Raw genomic sequence first — 14,638 nt, 5'->3', positions numbered from 1 at the left:
TTTTTTTGTATTTTTAGTAGAGATGGGGTTTCACTGTGGTAGCCAGGATGGTCCCGATCTCCTGACCTCGTGATTCGCCTGTCTCGGTCTCCCAAAGTGCTGGGATTACAGGCTGAGCCACCGCGCCCGGCCCACAGCATGGTTTTATACACTTTAGGGAGACGTAAGACATCAATAAATATATGTAAAAAGTACATTGGTTCATTCTGGAAAGGCAGGACAACTGAAGCAAAGGCAGGAAGATTAAATCGGGAGGGAGCTTCCAGGTCACAGATAGGTGAGAGACAAATGGTTGCATTCTTTTGAGTTTCTGATTAGCCTTTCCAAAGGAGGCAATTAGATGTGCATCTATCTCAGTGAGCAGAGGGATGACTTAGAATAGAATGGGAGACAGGTTTGCCCTAAGCAGTTTCCAGGTTGATTTTTCCTTAGTGATTTTGGGGGTCCAACACATTTTCCATTCACAGTTTTATGGAAGTGTATTTACCTCCAAACTCATCAGTTTGTACATGTGAAATTTGTACAGCTTTTTTGAATGCCAGTCATAACTCAATATGGTGTTTTTTTTCAAAATAATACAACCAAGTATCAGAATGCCGTATTATAAATTGTAGTTTCATATTGTTATGAACTAGAAAATTCATTTCTATCAAACCAATTTATAAGAAACTCTGATGAGAATCAGCCACTACTTGTACCAGGATTTTAAGTTAATGAAAATAAATTTTAAAAGGATTATGGTTTCCTGATTCAGTTCTCTGCTCTAGGAAAGCTTAACCTTTGTTTTCTCCCTATGCATTTTTGGTTCTTCCTTGACAGAATACATTGATACACTGCCAGCCTCTGCAATGTAGCTCTGAATTAGATTCTCGATAGTGGTCAGGTTTTCTTTTCTTTATAGATGCCACTTTCTTATTCATGCTTTTGCTCTACTTAAATATCTTTCTCTCTTTATTTCTCTTTTTTCTCCTTCTTTTCTCTTCTCGTCTCTCCTTCCCTCATACTTACTGTGCAAAATTTGGCATGATATTTCCCTGATTTCTAGGAGTTTATTCTTCAATTAGGTGCATTATATATTCTAATATACAAATACTAAATTAAGGCAATACATCAAGTGTTATGGTTTGAATGTGCCTGTTCCAAAATTCAGGTGTTGCTAATGTGAATAAATTAACAGGTGGGGCATTTAAGAGGCAATTAGGCCATGAAGGCTCCTCCATCATGATTGAGACAAAGGCCCTTATAAAAGAGACTTCAAACAGCCACTGGCTGGCTTGCCTTCCTGCCTCTATCATGTGAGGACATTGCATTTGTTCCCTCTGGAGGATGCAGCAACAGGGCACCATCTTGGAAGAAGAGAGTAGCCTTCACCAGGCACTCAATGGGCTGGCAAATTGATCTTGGACTTCTCAGCCTCCAGAACTATGAGAAATAAATTTCTGTTCTTTATAAATTACTCAGTCTAAGGTATTCTGTTATAACAGTACAAATGGACTAAGAAGCCAATATAGACTCTTTATCGCCCACGTGAATGATATTACAGTATTATATGCACTCTAGAGGAAACGAGCATAATTTTCTTTTCATGGCCTTATAGGCCCATTCCTTTAACAAGGAAAGTCATAAATCTGTATTATGTTCTAGCTGCATTTTTCAATTTGGGTACCTGATTTATCAAAAAGATATAATAATATGCACTTAGACAAATAGCTCCCAAGTGACTTAAAATATGTTGAGGAGTCTCTATGCATATGCTGTTTAAATTAAAGTCAGCAATAACATCCAATCTATGTGGTTTTTTTTTTTTTTTCACTTTTGTTCATCTACCTTTATGATGGAGCTGAGAAAGTCCTTAAAGATAAGGTCAACTCTAAAATGGGAGAAATGCTAGGATGGGAACTTCAAGAAAAATGGAGAAGCAAACATGTTTGCACACTTCAATTACACATTGTGGCTTATTCAGTCTCCAAGTCACCCTCCTCTAGCAGGGGTGGCCATAGTCAGCTGTGGGTATCCAGGTATCTGGTTCCAGTAACGTGGCCTGTCTTCCCTTGCAGTGCAGCACCATGGACCAGAGCCTGGACATTAATCTGATGAAGAGGGACTTGCAGGATGTTCAGAAGTTCATTCTGATGCATGAGGTGGTGCAGCCAGTGACCACAGTGCCCTCCTTCATGAAGACAATAGTCACTTTTCCCATCTGGCCATTGATACTGTGCAGAGCAGAGACATGCTTGTCCACACCATCTGTTTGGCCACAGGTAGGAATTCTGCCCTCATCTGAGGAGTTTTCTACCATCTTTTGACTTGGGCCTTTAGATTCTAAATGAGCAATTTCAATTTCAGGCTTTTCATCTGCCACTTCTTGCAACCAGCAAAACCCATAATGCTCGCTCATCTTTGTCGTCTTCTATGCGTCTTGTTTCCAGTTTGAATTTTTATCTTTTTTCATACTTTGGTCATATTTTGATTGGAAAGACAATACTTTGTGCCCTCATTGTTGTTTCTTAACTTTTCAAAATAGCCATTTCCCAGCAAAACCATTTAGTTTAGGTAATTTAAGACAATGCAACACTTTGTTGGATGACATTGTGATGTAAAAAAAAGAAAAAATCCTGTAATCATCATGGCAATTTCTGATTGGTTCAAAGACAATATTTTTTTGTAACATGGTCCATGGAATCAACTTATCCCTTAAGCACAAATAACAGAATGTTTTACGGAAAATCTAGGGGACAGGGCTCATCAAGTTATGACATTTAGACCTGTTCAATTTCCAGAGTGTGGCAGGGGAGTTCCACCTCTTCTTTCTTAATTACTCATATGCTGAGGATACTGAAGACCGGCTTCAGGGATGCCCTTTCAATTTTGCACACTTGTCCAGCATTCTCCTGTCTTCAGTCCTCTCACATCGGCCTCCCTTGGCCTGGGATTGCATCCACACCCTCCCTATTCCCACCAGTTCTTTCTGCAGCAAACAAAAAAAAATCATTTTTATCCTAATAGTATGTTTCTTTGAAAAACCTCACTTTGTAGTTGTACATTTGTTACTTCATTTGTTCTATTCATAAAGTTGTTGCTATCTACTGAAACTTTACTATTTCTGGAGTTCATTTGAAGCACTGGGGAGTAAACTGGCGAGCATGCAGGCATCTCGTGGCCTCTTGGGGCTTACATTCTAGTGGGGACAGCAGATAATAAACACACCAGCCAGTGAGATGCCAGAAAATTGATGACGAACAGACACAGTGGAAGCAGAGACAGACGTGGCTGCAGGTGTCAGGCAGGCTCCTGTACTCACTGATCAACATCAGTCTCTGCCAGGAGGTGATGATTAAGCCGAGTGCAGACTGAGCAGGAGGGGTCAGCCCTGCATCCATGAGGGAAGTGGCCAACACACTAGATGTGGGACTAGCCAGCTGAGGGCAGTGCCACTGAGCAGTCAAGTAAGAGGAGGACAGACGTGAGCACTGGATGGGGCAGATAGAGGCCACAGCTGCCTCTCAGGGCCAGCCTGTGGGAGGAGGAGGAGGGACGTGGGTCAAAGTCAGGTGGACACAGCTGTTAGGAGCAGCTCCTCCAGATGTGATTCAGGTAAGGGATGTGGAGGATGGATGCCACATCTGGAGGGCGTGGGAGGTCAAGCAAGAAATTTTTGTTTGCTTTTTTTTGTTTTAAGAGGAGAAAAGGAATTACCATTTCCTTGTCTATCTTGCTCACTTCTGCAGGCAGGAGTTCTATCTCTTTTCTATCATTTTTATCCTGAATGTCCCCCAGAGTGCCTGGCATGGAACAGGTTTGCAGAGTGAATAAACTAGACCTTTCCACAAGTGTTCCTGGTTTGCCATCACAAATGTTTAGGCTAATGCGACAGAGATTAGAGCCATATCCTTGTAATTCTAGGAGGCGGTGGAGGTCTTCATCAATACCTAAATAGGCTGGGGAGTGAGGAGAGATGGTGTCGGGGGGACGGGGCTGCTCCTGAGCAGGCCTGAATGCGTCACTGCAGAACTTCAACTCAGCAAGATTTCTGACATCCATAGCGTCCGACTCTTTCCATAACAGTGGCCACGAGAAGGCGATGTGCGTGTCCATGATGTTTGTCATGACTTGGTTTTGGAGGTTTCTGATGATTTCTCATGAAATTGGAATTCATTAATTTTAGAAGAGTCGACTCTATTTATGAAAAATGGAACATTTATTTCTAAGAACAGAACACTTGTTTCAATACATTTATTTTCTCACACTTTCTCACACTATTGAAAATATTCCTGCACAGGTGGTACTATATGCGAAGATTCTTATTCCAAACAATATATGTGAACAGAATGTGAATCTAGTCGAACAGAAGATCTTACATAAATTAGACACTTCTACATAAAATTAGAGTCAATATTAGTTGCTTTTTATATAATGCAACCATCTAGAAGCTTGGTTACAGGGTTCGTTTTGAATGGTCTCATAACTGGACTGCTGTCCTCCTGAGCACTATAGTGAGAAGCTCCCGGGCCTTAGCAGCAGGAAGCACTCCAGACTGTCTGATCATACTCAGGGTTGCAGTGGACTCTTCCAGAGCTTGTTTGTGTGTTAATTTTAAATCCTTGACTGTTTACAAATTGAAATTCTATAGCACACAATGTCAAGATGTTGCTAATTCAAACCACAGGCTGGGATTCAAATCAGGCCGGGATTACGGATGAAGATGCCCTACATAGAATGCTACTGCAGTTTCCATTTCTCACTAGTCAGTTTGTTTCTTAACTCAAAGGGAGGGGGAGTTTGCGGTGGGAAGAGTTACCTTTCTGCAGAAAACAACCACGGATATGAACAATCCTACAGGAAGCCCTGCCCCAAATCCTATGTGGTAACTCAGGGCAGACCCCCAAAATATTGTGTGGGAAGCTGGATTCTGAGATAGCATTTCAGTTTGTTTAGACCTGTTTGACAATTCTAACTTCATCACTTCTATAAACAAGTTTCACGTTTTAACTAATTTTTAGATGTTTCCATTTTAGCTGTTATAGCCATCTTAATGAATTTTGAGTTGGATGTCATCTTTTGCAAGAATCAGTTTGGAATCTCAGGCTTGGAATTTAGAAAAAGAAACCAGGTTTGGAAATAAATGTATTTTCTCACACTTTGATTTGACTTGAACAAACATAAATTGGAGAAAATTTGCCAGTGGCCGTGGGAAAAGTTGGTTTATATTACTTTTCATTGTTATGTAAACTCTAAAGTGAATTAGACCCCTGTTGCTGGTGCAGCTAACCTGCATCTTGCTGCTCCTGTGACATTTCCCCACTGCCACCCCTCAGCTGGGCAACGGCCTCCCCAGACACATTCTGGGTCAGCTTTCTTGCTGCATCTACGTGTCTCTCTTGCTGGAAATCCAACCAGGGCCACGCAAATCATCTGGGCCCTGATTGTGCAGATATTTTGGCAATTTATTGGAAGGTCTTCTCAGAGAAGAAGGCACAATGGCAAATGGTAACTCCTTTGGAATGTCAGTGACTGGAGTCCTATAAGTGACTGTGTCTTCTATGCAAATGGTGGCTCTGTTCCTTTCTATAAAGATAACATTAAACTTATATGTGCCATTTGTGTATTCGGAGAATCTTTTCCTTACTTGCCTTATAGAAAGAACCCTATCTCTTCTGCCTCTTCTCCTGGTTCTGTGATTATTCTTTTCCTAACTCCACTTCATCTGCCTTCCCCTCACATGTTGCTGTTTCTCTGGACTCTGCCCATGGAGAGTTATGGGGAGCTCATCGGGCCAATATAGAAGGATAACGCCTGGAAACCAAAAGAGCCACTTCAGCTTTGTTAGTTGACCAGTTGTCAATATGTGATAGTGAGTGCCATTGATCCTCACTCACCGTGTGTTGCCATCTCGTCCGTACTAACCATATAAATGCAATTAAGTGATTGTTCTGTGATAGATGGCTTCTAGTACAGGGACAGACATTTTTGTCTTTTTTCTTTTTAAAAATCTTAATTGCATCCAATCAAAAAGGATATGCATTATGGTAGATTTTGCTTTGTGAAAAAGTGGTAATAACAACACAGTTGTATTTCACTTTGATACGTTAAGTTCTTCATCTTGAAATAGAACAGAGTAAGACTTCTTAATTGTATCGTTGCACACTGTGGCTGAGGGCTCATTGCTCTAATACTACTTAGTCTGCAGCAGAGTTTAGCCTAAGATGTAGTTTTCTTGAACTCCAGACAGAGAGCTTAAATAATCTAGAAAAGAAGGGTCACAGTTATGCAGCGACTCTGAATACAGATTTCTGTGTCATTACAGGATAATTTATAAATTTAATAAATATTTAAAATAAAGTTGTGCTGCACTTGTAAGCTCTGGCTGTTCTCTACCCTTAAAGGTTTTGTGTTAACTGTTAAGAGGAAGTCACTATTGTGTTAATCAACAATGATTGATGCAGAAGGCTGATTACACCATATGGAAATAAGACAAAGCAATAAAATACAAGTAGGGGTGGGAGTGGCATCCATTATGGCTTAAATAAGGTGCCTCAGTGGAAGTGCATGTTGACCATGAGCATCAAAGCCTGACTCTTAGAAATTCTTGGAAATAAGAACACAGTGGTTCCTTGTCATTTTATTAATCTCTCTTCTATTTAGAACTTTGTGGTGTTAAGATTAAATCGGTTTTAGGAGTACTCAAATCTAAGGAATTGGAGAAATCTGTGGAAAGAACTTAAGGAAATGCATATCTTCACTGTTCAATAAAGATGAAATTAGTGTTCATTCACTGTAGTGTGTTCCATGATTTACTTCCCCTACCAACCCTCCCACCATGATTTTGGATGGCTTATTACTAAATTTAGAATGTTAAAAAGTGTCAAAGTTGGATATATTAATAACTATACATCCATATTTTTTTTTCACAGACCTTAAAAATACAGATAGCCCCTTCTGTTTACTAAATGTATGCAAATAGCTGACACAATTTGGAATAGAATATAACTTGAAAGATAAACACTAAATGGGATTCTGTGATATTAAATACAAAAGTAATGATTTTTCACAGTTGAGATAATGAAAGGATAGAAGACATTGAAGTACTAATTACAAGCCTCCCAACAAAGAGCCCATAACCAGATGGCTTCCTGGCTGAATATACGAAACATTCAAGGAAGAATTAATACCAGTTCTTAGAGTCTTCCAAAAAACTGAAGTAGAGGGAATACTTTCAAATTTATGCTATAAGGTTAGCATCACCCTAACACCAAAACCAGAAAAAGGCACCCCAAAAAGAAAGCTATAAGCCAATGTCTCTGATAAATATAGACACAAAAATTCTTAATAAAATACTAGCAAATCAAATTCAACAACTTATCAAAAAGATTACATACTATGACAAAGTGAGATTTATCTCTGGGATACAAGATTAAGCATTTGCAAATCCATCAATATGATACATTGCATTAACAGAATAAAAGATAAAAACCACATGATCATTTCAAGAGATGCAGAAAAAGCATTTGATGAAGTTTAACATTATTTCATAACAAAAACCCTCAATAAAACAGGTACAGAAGGAAATTTTTTCAGTATGATAAAGGCCATTTATGAAAAACCCACAGCTAACATAATCAATGGTGAAAAGCTGAAAGTTTTTTCTCAAAGATCCACTGCAGGGCAAGGATGCCCCCTCTAACCACTTTTATTCAACTTAGTACTGGAAGTATTATCTAGAGCTATAAGACAAGAAAAATAAATAAAAAGCAACCACATTTGAAGAGAAGCAGTAATTTTTTTTTTTTTTTTTTTGCAGATGACACGATTCTCTATGTAGAAAACCCTGAAGACCCAATAAAAACATATTAGAACTAATAAATGAATTCAGTAATTTTGAGGATATAAAAATCAACACACAAAAGTCATTTGCATTTTTATGCCATAGCAATCTCTCTGAAAAAGAAATAAAAAACAATAATTACACTTAAAATAGCATCAGAAAGAGCAAAAAATATTTAGCAATAAATTTAACCAAGGAGATGAAAGAGCTCTATACTGAAAACTATAAAACATTGATGACAGAATTTGAAGAAGATGCAAATAAATGAAAAGATATCCCATGTTGATTAATGGAAAGAATTAATATTATTAAAATATACATACCATCTGAAGCAATCTACAAACTCAACGTAATATTTATCAAAAATTGAATGGCATTTTTTACAGAAATAGAATAAAAGACAATTCTAAAATATATGGAACTACAAAAGACCCCAAACAGCCAAAGCAATCTTCAGATAGAAGAACAAAGTTGGAGGCATCATATTTCCTGATTCCAAATTATAGTACAAACCTATAGTAAACAAAACCGTATAGTATGGACACATAGACCAGTGGAACAGAATAAAGAGCCCAGAAGTACACACAATCTTATAGAGTCAACTAAGTCTTGACAAGGGTACCAAGAATACGCAATTGGGCAAGGATAGTCTCTATTCTCTGTTGGGAAAACTGGATCATCGCAGGGAGAAGAATAAAAATGCACTCACATCTTACACCATGTACAAACGTCAGCTGAAAATGGATTAAAGACGTAAGTGTACCCTTTACTATAATAAGTCTTAGGACATAAGTATATGTATGCTCAGTCCTGTGAGTTCTCTTAGCAAATCACTTAACCTAGGGGTTGTCTGGGGAACCCTAGACACAGACGCAGGAATAGAAGAACATTGTTGTGCTCTTCCCTCTTAAATTAAAAATATTAACTGACATATATGATCAATTGTTTTGTAAATTCTCATATGTAATGGTATTAAAAGAGTAGTCAAATATATTATTTAACACTTCAGGAAAAGCACTAGCTTACCTCTGAACAGAGACTTGGACACTGAAGTGAAATGGACTGGGAGGTCCTTACTCATTAAGGAAGAACCTCACTGGCCAATGTGGTCAGTGTAGTTTGTATTTTGGATATTATTCTTCTCCAGGTTGCAGAGTTTGTTGATGGATGTGACAAACAAGACAATTAAATGATAGCTGACATTTTAACTGTACCAGAAGCTACACATGAAGTATCTCATGTAGTTTTTCAGCAATCTTTCAGGTTAGACACTACTATAATCTCCAGTTTACCAATGAGGACACTGAGGTCAGAAGGGAGTAAGTGACCTGCAAATGTCACTCAGCCCGTCAGTGGCAGAGACAAGTCTCACGGTCAGGCAGTGGATGGCACAGCTCCTCTGATCATTCTGTGACAACTTCTCTGCATTGGGAGCCAGTCATGACAACCAGCGGAGATACTGCTGAGGAAGACAAGCTGGCATTATCAATGCCTGTTATCGGAGGAGAGAAGGGATGCTCTTCCCACTGCTCAGTGGCCGAGGGCTTCCTCTCCTATCTTGAGTGTTTGTGCTACATGTCTGCAATCAGGGCAAAGAAGCAGGGTGAGGTTACTTGAACTTTAATTTGGAGAGGGAGGCAAGACTAATTGGATGAATGTGCAAAATGCCAAGCTTCTGAGGCCTCTTCTCTTCACTCGCCCTCTTCTCTCCCAAGCTCAGAAGTAGTTGATGAAGGGTAGTTTGGTGGGGGAAAGAATCACTCCTTATCTTATTCTTCAATCAGTTCCTGAATTGTCCTAATCATCTTCTCTGTTATTATCCTAACAACACAACTCTGACATAAAAAAGAAAATTAATTTCCCTTTTATCAAACTACTCTGAAATTTCATTTTCTCCAAGTACCATCTATTTGATTTTGGAAAGAGCCATCTTAACATTATTGTGATGATTTAGAAAACACCACAAAGGTGGTTCTGAAGGTGGAAAACTTACTCATGAATGATGTGGGCAACTTTCAAATGAGAGGCGTAAATTTACCTGGCTATTGCGTGTTTTCTTGTTAGGTAATATTTCTCTTCATATTTAATTTCTTTTCAGATGGTGTGAGTACTTTAAAGCCTAATTTATTGACTCTGCATGTTAGGAACCCTGATGAAGATTTTCTGAGAAGGGAAACAGTTTTAGAAATAGATGCCGATCTGAGTCTCAGAGTTTTGCCAGTCAACCATGGCAGGATCTCATCAACGATTTCTTTCCTAGAAACCATTTGGCTTCTCCCAGAGTTTCTACAACCACCACTGTGGTGTCCACAGGGTTTTGATAGTGCTGCAGCAGCACCCAGGAGCCATCTGATCTGTTTAATCTGTGTCTAGACATTTGGCCAAATGGCAGGTAACATATCAATGCACACTCTTAGTGCTGCAAGTCAGCTGCTCTCCAGTTGAAAGGAAGTGAAGGAAAAAACCTAATGATTCACGAATTTTAAAAAACCTCTTGCTGCTTCTAAAACTGGAATCCATAGGTACATAAGTGTTCCTTCTCATAACCACTCAGCTAGTATAGAGTGGCGATTTGCCCATGAAATGGCCCATGCAGGCACTGACCATGACCGTCGTCACAGCCTGTAGCTGGTATCCAATCAGCAAGTTTTGCCAGATATTGAATTAAAAAATAAAAGACTAAGTGCTTTGAATCAGAGGAAGCCTGTTTTTATAGATCATCCCTTAGATGTTAAAAGGAATAGAGAATGAACCGGGGTTGGTAACTTCAAACAGAGGTATAACAGTGAGTCTGGGAGAAAATGTAGCATTATTATTATCGTCATCTCTAGATTGAGCACATGTATTAAAGGTTACAACCTTGATACACCAAATACTCCATTCTTAGCATTAGTATTGTAAAAATTGCAAGGGCTATATTTCCTTTCCTCTTATTAGCATCTTTGCCTTGGGGAGGATATATAATTTAGACAGTCAATGGCTTTAAATAGTGTTCAAAGTCATGAAACTAGGGAAAGAAAGTAGAGAAAGAAGGCGACCAAGGACTGAACCCATAGCAACACCATCATTTATGACTTTATTGAGAATGACAAGTCAGCAAAGGAAATCCAGTTAAACAACCAGTGAGGTCAAGGAGAATTTAAGACAATATGGTGGCAAGGAAAACAGAGAGTAGTATCCCTGAAAAGATTCACTCAATTCGCACCTTCACAAGAAATTGACTGAGCACCTATGATGTGCTTGGGATTCAGAAATGAACAAAATAAACAAAATCTCTGCCCTCATGGAGCTTATTTTAAACAGAGACAAATAACACAAAATAAAGTTAATTGAAACGTTAGAAGTGGAAAAATAAAGCAGAAAGAAAGAAAGAATGGAAGGCAAGGACTTTAGTGTTAGAAACTCACGCAAGAGGAAGATAGTAGAGGGTTCAGTAAATTCGAATGTTGTGGGGAAAATACCCAGGGAAGGTATTTTTCATGGAAGATCTGGGGTGGAGACAGACTGGAGTGAGTTGAGGAGGGACTGCACTCAGGAAATGGTAACCTGTCTGGGGAACCCCTTGCAGATGATGGACTCTGGTGGGGGGCGAGAGGTGGGGAGAGATGCAGCAGAACAGATGAGGGTGCAAGGTCGGCAAGGACCCCTTACTGTGGACTTTAGATTGTATTTTTTTTTTGCATTTGCCACAGGGAAATGCACCTGTGAAATTTCTAGCCTCCCTCAACCCTCCTCATCCTCCATCTTCACCTGCTCAGGATCACACTCTTCCCTGGGTCTTGGAGGAGCCCCTGTTTCTATCAAGCCCATCCCTGATCCTCTGAGATTCAGACATAGAGCCTGGGCCAAGAGGCTGAGGCAAAGGGGAGGACTTGGCTGAAGGGCTGAGTTGGTCCCTGGAATAAAGTACCAAAGGAAATGGAGAGAAGGTGCAAGCTAGCGAAGAAGGGGGTGACAGCATCTCATTGTTGATGGGGTGCAAGGGGGCTGTCAGTTGAGAAGAAACAACTACCAGAGAGGTGAGAGAAGCAATGACAGACAGAAGTGTTTTCAAGGCCCACACCTGAGATCCATTGTGTCTAGTGGGTTTCAAGAGGCGTAAGGTAAAGACGAAATTCTATTTTTAAGAACTTTGACTTTGGCCAGGTGCAGTGGCTCATGCCTGTAATCCCAGCACTTTGGGAGGCCGAGGCAGGTGGTTTATGAAGTCAGGAGATCAAGACCATCCTGACTAACATGGTGAAACCCTGTCTCTACTAAAAATACAAAAAAAAAAAAAAAATTAGCTGCGAGTGGTGGCACGCACCTGTAGTCCCAGCTACTTTGCAGGCTGAAGCAGAGAACTACTTGAGCCTGGGAGGCGGAGGTGGCAGTGAGCCAAGATCATGCCACTGCACTCCAGCCTGGGCGACAGAGTGAGACTCTCTCTCAAAGAAAAAAAAAAGAGAAATTTGACTTTTTGGAATGTTACCATGTTCAGTACAGATTACACTTCATGACCTATGAATCTGGCTTTTATAAAGTTTACAACTACAGATGGGCATCATTTCACTGTGAAGAAAGAATGAGGGAGCTAGAGAGAGGTGTCCCCAAGTAGGGGAGGCTCTGAGGGACACAGCAGGTGGAATTGACGTAACCTCAAGGGAGAGAAAGGAGACCCTCTGATGTGGACAGGGACCCTGAACCCACACCTATCATCTTCACTTAACCTTTTCATGAACACCAGGAAGGAAGCATGACCAGGGACCTTCCTCATGTTTTCTCTTTTCCCTTCCAAAAATATTTTAGATATAGAACATGGCCTTTTTATAGTTCCTTGCTACCAATCATTATTAATTCAGAAGTCAGTATGACTTCCACAATGATTTTACAATAAAAGTGTTCTACGTACTCTAGAAATGTTGGTATAGACTGACAACTGGCTCAACAACTAACTCAACAAATGCTGAAATCCCATTCCTTACTTTTTCTCTCTGTGTAGTTTCTTATAGCTCCTGATTCAAGCCATTTAACTCCAGTTCTCAAAGAGGAAGACTAGACTGCTAAGTGAGGGACAGACTGTGTAGTGTGACGGGCCACCCACCAGGTTACTTAAGTGTGTATGTCTGCTGCCTGAACCTGGAAGGCCAGGCGGTGAGCCAAGGGTATGGTGCCCAGCTGAGGGGCAGGTGTCTGTGAGAAACCAAATATTCCGGAAAGTATTTGAAAACCTACCAAGAAACACAATCTCATTGTTCAAACACAGTAGGCAAAGAGTTAGAAAATTCACTTAAAAGCAGTTCAAAGATGGAAGGTGGCACAGATTTCTAGAGCTGTCCTGCCACCCTCTAGGAGTGCTCTGTAAGTCCTAATAAGCTCAGCTACTCACCAAGCTGTGCTGGTCCACGTCATTCTTTGGTCTCTCAGTTCCTTCCCAGTTTGGGGGGAATGTCACAGTCCCAAACTCTTCTCATAGCAGGCTGTAGCATTTTCCTTGACTAAGGTGAATGAGACTTGAGAGGATAATAGAATTTTGCAGACCCCAATGAGGTCCCTTCAGACACTGAAAATTAAGTAATGGATTTATCTCACTACCAACAATTTACTTTCTCAACATTTATATGCAATTTGCAACTACCCCAGTGTCATGAACAAACAGTGAATTGTGAAAATTCTCACATTAAAATGCTTTATAGTATTGAAATGATTTACTTTCATAGGAATTGATAAACCTAAACTTAATTTGAAACTTGTTCTAAATGTTTTCATATAGGTAATGGGTTATGCATAAAAGAAAAGGGAAAAGGTAGAGTGAACTTCATAAGTTGTATAAAATTTAGTTGATTTTTAGTTTAATAATGTAATACACTTTCAGTTAATAATTCCAGTGAGTAATAACAATGGAGCCAACTCTTAATAATTTGTTACAATTTTTTTGCCTTTAAACCATCTCATTGACAAATTTAAAATAAAATCTGGCTTTCTTCTGCCTCCTCTGAACTCCTAAGTAACCTGAATTTAAAGAGTAAAATTAGTTTTTTATTATTTTTTTCAGGCAAAAAATTTAAAAACATGCTATTAAAAAACAACTTATATATGCCATACTACTTCAATTGTATTAAATAACTATGTAGTTTGATTAAATAAGAACAATTAATTATTGAATTAGATTACGCTGATTATGCTTTGTATTTAAATATGATTTCTTGATAATTTTAGTAGCTGTATAAGCCTAGTTCCAAATCCACAATACCTATGAGGCTATACTCTATAAGTGTGTCATTAGCCTAATTCATTCTAAAGGGGATGTAATCAGCTTCTGTCATTATGGAGTAACCAACCATACTGTTTTCTGTTTGGGTTGGCTTTCTACCTCTTTGCCTGTCTTTATTTGAGATCTATAGACTCCCAGCCTTACTCTCTAGTGTCTGTCATGATCAGTATTGATTGAAAGTTGCCCAGGTACTAAAGCAGTGTGGTCTGTGGACAAAAAACAACAACAACAAAAAAAAAACTGTCTCGTCTTGTATATGAATCCTGCCGGTCTCATATAAATCCTTTAGGTTTAATGGAAGCTGCTGGAGTTTAAGCACACCTCACATCAAACCTACCAACTTCTTGCTTATACAAAAAAACAGTGTATTATTGTCTCTGTTCTAGATAATGATGTTGTTTTCCAAAGAAATTGTAATGAGTTTACGCAAATATATTTCTAAAGCTCTAAGTGTAAATCAAAGTTTTCACTTTTACGGGAGAACCATGGGATCTTGCTCCTCATAGAACATTTATAAGGCAAGTCTAATGTAGGTATGTGTTTGCTGAAATTAATAATTTAGA

This window comes from Trachypithecus francoisi, unplaced genomic scaffold, assembly GCF_009764315.1.
Source record: "Trachypithecus francoisi isolate TF-2019V2 unplaced genomic scaffold, Tfra_2.0 Lachesis_group2, whole genome shotgun sequence".
Lineage (NCBI taxonomy): Eukaryota > Metazoa > Chordata > Mammalia > Primates > Cercopithecidae > Trachypithecus > Trachypithecus francoisi.
The sequence above is the reverse complement of the archived record's forward strand: the minus strand, read 5'-3'. Positions refer to the sequence as shown.